Source organism: Lycium barbarum, chromosome 11, assembly GCF_019175385.1.
Source record: "Lycium barbarum isolate Lr01 chromosome 11, ASM1917538v2, whole genome shotgun sequence".
In the NCBI taxonomy this organism is placed as follows: Eukaryota; Viridiplantae; Streptophyta; class Magnoliopsida; order Solanales; family Solanaceae; genus Lycium; species Lycium barbarum.
This window is the reverse complement of record NC_083347.1, coordinates 87,466,580-87,471,193: the sequence shown is the minus strand read 5'-3', so window position 1 is coordinate 87,471,193 and position 4,614 is coordinate 87,466,580. Positions and strand designations below refer to the sequence as shown.

Sequence of the window (4,614 nt, the reverse complement as noted above, 5' to 3'; positions counted from 1 at the left end):
ATGTTTTGGGCACGACAGGGTGTTGTCCCGTGCATATGTCTAGTATTCTAGTGGAGGCTCGTAGATACGTATGTGTGGGTAGCATGGTCTCACGATGTCCTTATCGCATATATATTATTTTGATAGCTGAAGGGCTTATGTGCATTAAAGTATTTATGTTTCCAAATGAGAAATGGTTTTCCTATGATTTGAGTATAAAATTTATGAATGTACGCTTAATGAGTATGATGAGTAATAAAACGAGCGGTGCTCGGTGGTTAGCCCCAGGTACCCGTCATGGCCCCTAGTCGGGTCGTGACAGATTCATCTTAACCTTTACTTCAAATTGGCTAAGCGTTTAAGATTGGTTCAATTTTGTAAAGAATTAAATTTTGATCTTAAGCAATTTGGCTATTTGAGCAATATTTTGGCTGTAATTGAAATACAAAAGGGACATCTTTTAAATTCAATTTTAGCCCCTTTTGTATCCTAAATCAGCTGAATTCTCTGGCCCAATTTTGCACAAATTAGACCCCAAATGGCCAGCTCAATTGAGATGACCCGGCCCAATTCCCATTTAATTCCCCAAAAATCCTTATTTTCATGTCTTTCAGCTGAAACAACAAACCTAGCGAGGACCAGCTGTCTTCCTGGCTAAAATGCAGAAGAGTTTTTCTTTTCCAGTCTTTGCCTGTGCATTTCGAGCAAACGAATTCAATTGCCTTTGTTTTACTCCGAATTCAAACGGTAACATGCTTAGTTTTTACCTTTTTATTTTCAATTTCGTTTTTCTTTTCGAATTCAACGGATCTCAAGCAAAAACAAAAACGAATTTCAAGTCAAAATTGGGTTCCAAGGCAATCCCAAATGTCCCACATCGTTTTGAAGCCTAAGATTTGAACATTTTGGGATTCTATAAATAGAACCCCATTTTCTTCATTCAAGGGGATGGTTTTTCACACCCCCAAGTTCTGAAATTTGTAATTGCTCAGCTTTAAACAAGAAATTTTCTCTTGTGAACCGAGTCCTTGAATTATCGGAACAAGTAAATATTTTTGAGTTTGAGTTAATTGTCGTGTTGGTGAAAGTTCGAAGGTGATCGACTCAACTTTCGTTGCCCCCGTCGCTGCTCCCGAAAAAAGTAATTTTCCCTATTCCCTCATTCCTTTTGGTTCTGTTTTAATATAGTATTTAGTATTTTATCTTGTTTTCAGTTCTGTTGCTGCTTAATATCTTCAATTAATTTCTTAGCTCTATGTTTCTGTTTTGTTTAGAGTTCAACATGGCTTAGTTGATTTTGTAAGCGTCTTAGCTTTACTTTGTTTTGGTGTGTGAGTTGTGAAGTAGGAATTGCTTACGATTTTTAGTACTCTTTATCTGCTCAAAATGATTTAGTATGGGCTGTTAGATTATGTGATTTAGCCTTCAAATGCATATGTGTTTTAGTTTTACATTCCCGTTTTCATTTGAATCTATTCTCATCTTCAGTTGAATATTTAGCCTTTAGTTTTTCTTTCGTAGTTTAACAGGTGTATTTCTCTGAAGCTGTAGTTATGTAGCTGCTGGTTTAAACATTTTCCTTTACTGTTTTGATCAAAAATGAAGTTTAAGTCCATGTTTTTCACAATTAGCCCTTTTCTTGTTTGAACTTAAGATAGCTTGAGGGCTAGTGTTTCGTTATTATACCCTTTATTGTTGTTTTCCTCCATTTTTTGTCAAGACATGTGATTTGTGTATAAATTGTATGCTTTTCTTTTAAGACATTTGTTTGTCTCATGTATTCTGAATATCACAGTATAAGGATTTTCCTGCCCTTAAATTACTGTTTCAATGTTTATGGCCTCAGTTTTTTCATCAGCTCATCATTCCTTAACACATCATGAAGCCTTAAGTGCTAATGTAGAATAGATTAGTTTAAGTTATGTCCCTTGAGTATGGGTTTAGTTCCAGTTAAAAGTTCCAACACTTGTCTTGATTTTTCTAGCAACTAGTAAATACCTCAAAAAAATAGAACTATGGCTAATAAATAAACGCACACATGTTTTAAGTGTAAACATTTTGTTTAACATATTTCAACAAAACCAGTGGTTCCAGTACCCTTTTCTTCTATTTAAATATCAGAAACCTTATTTTACTTGTAAACCAAGTAGAATTTTTGGGAACCATCTCATCTATGGATTACTATTAGCCCTGTTTGAAATGTTATGCCCATTGTTGGTTATTCCCTTTACAACATTTATATAGGTAACATGATTAAAATTGTGTATGTTCTCCGGATCAAGGATCTGTATGTTTGCTTAAGTGGTTGACTATTCTTTTTTGTTTAATTAAGCCAAATATCGAATGTCTACTTTTATGTGCTACCTAAATATGTAAAGATCATTATGTGTAGTAGGTTGAAAAGTGTTTAATGTTGTTTATGCCTTGGCTTTAGAAATTCATGGTAATATGGTAATTGGTAGAATTTGTTTGAACCTTGCAAATGATGTAATTTCACTCGACTTAGGATTACTTGGAGCATAACTGTATATTATTTGAGTCACTTATAACTTGAAGTGTTTAAATTGAATAGTGATGCTTCCATATTTAGATTCTAATCTTTCACTCCACCTTTTTTGCATGAACCGAAGGAGTTCTAAATCCCAAATGTCCTTGATGTGTTTCGATGGATGAGGTGTTGCCAAGTTTTGTCGAGACAACATGTCTGTTGCCATATTTTGCTGATGTCTCTGATGAGCAAATACTGCCCCAAAATGTTGCATCTGATGAGAACATATACTGTAATCAAATGTTGTCACTTTCTAAAGGCATTTTGCTACTGCGTTTTGCTATCGGCTGCTGCATTTTTGGGGCTACTTGTTGCATTATTGAGGTCAAATATTCTAAGACGAAAGGCGGTATTTCAAGCCAAGTGATAACTGCATGTTAGGCCAAGCAAAATGCTACATTCTGGGCCAAAGTGCTGCTGCACTTTCAGATGTGGCATTCTGAGGGAATATTGCTGCATTTAAGTGAATAAGGGGGAAGCTCTTGAGGTTAAATGTTGCTATTTGTTTAAGGCGAGCAACTGCTGCACTCTGAGCTGATTTGCTGCTGCATTTCAAGGCAAGCAAGTGCAGCCAAAATGCTGCTTCACTTTAAAGCAAACAGATGTTGCGTTTGGTGGAAATGGCTGCTGTATTTTCTGAGGCCAAACAGATGCTGGATTGGTGTCCCAATGCTGCACTTTAAAGGGCAACAACTGTTGCACTTTAAAGCAAACAGATGCTTCATTTGAGCTGTTATATTTGATAAACTATTGTTGCATTTCAATGAGTTTGTCGTTGTACTCTATGGGCTGCTTGCTGTGTGAGGGCTACATATTTAGTAAATATATGAGCTTGGAGGCTAACTGTTGTTGTTGCCCGAAGGGAAAGGGCCATTATGTTTTTGCTGAAGTTCGAAATGGCATATCTTGAGCAAACTGCTGCACTTGAGTCGTTGCTTAAGAAGATAACTGCTATTTTTTAGCTAGGCCATGGCTGTCACACTTAGTTGGATTACTGCTAGCAGCTGCTGCTTTAAGTCGAGTTATTTTGCTAAGTAACCGTTGTGTTTTGAAGCTCAGATGTTGCACTTGATAAAATGAGTGTTTACTGATTTGAATATAATACTACACTTGGGCCGATGAGAAAAATTTAAATTGAGGCCATGCCTTGTCCGGAAAGGTTATCCCTCGGTTTAGGCGTTGACGACCTCATAGTAGTATCACGAGGTAGGAACGAACATGTGTTTCGCTAGGCAACTAGAAAGGCCACTAGTCTGCAGCCAAGACATGTTTCGGATTCCTTTGCCACATTCAGAAACATGAATCTGAGCCTCCGTAATCAAAGCTCTCAAAGTTTGATACGAGTCCGAGGGCTATTATTATTATGTTCATAAACGTCACCCTATGGGGTGGCGTATTATTTTGACTAACTACTTTTCTCTTCAATATGCGAGGTACAAATAAGCGAATTTGTGGAGCAAAGCTTAAAGACGAATTAAGAGAGTTGGATGCTTAGAGCTTTGGAGTGTTGGAGCTTCGGATGAAGAACTAGAAAGAGCATAGAAGGCCTATTGGAATAGGATTGCTAAAAGATTTGGGCCCAAGGCCGAAAATCTAAACTTTTTTTCCCTTCCCTTCATAATATGTTTACATTAGTTTTGTATAAACATGTAAAAATACATTTGTATAGATATTGAAACCCTTACAAGTTAGAACCTACAATTTAGGTAAATGATGCGGATAGGGACTCGAATATGTTTCAAATTGGACTCGAGAGAGAAATGAGTTGTATTCCATAACATGGCACTGGCACTCACACAAGTGCTCTTGTCTCACCTATACGGGACTCCCATTCCTCATTTCTCCCATTAATTAATTAATTAATTACCAACACAAATACTTCAAAAAGATTTTAGAAAGTCTCAACTTTCCTCGATCCAATCAAAGCCTTAAGTCTTCCGGAAGCTCTACTGTGTCCAAATTCACCAAACGGGCCCCCTTAATTCAAATAGTATTCTATGAGGTTAAATGAGTCCAACGATACCCATATTGCTATATAAAATAATTCAAACTAAACAATCAACCAAAAATTCATCCTCGAGGCCTCG

The 4,614-nt window shown here is 36.7% G+C and overlaps 1 long non-coding RNA gene across 1 annotated transcript; it reads left to right on the top strand.

Annotated features, from left to right (window-relative positions):
* Positions 1-599: 599 nt before the first annotated feature.
* LOC132617299 (uncharacterized) lies at positions 600-4,366 on the top strand. The gene is made up of 2 exons (XR_009573707.1): positions 600-1,120; positions 2,610-4,366. It is a non-coding gene; the product is annotated as an uncharacterized LOC132617299 (long non-coding RNA).
* Positions 4,367-4,614: the final 248 nt, after the last annotated feature.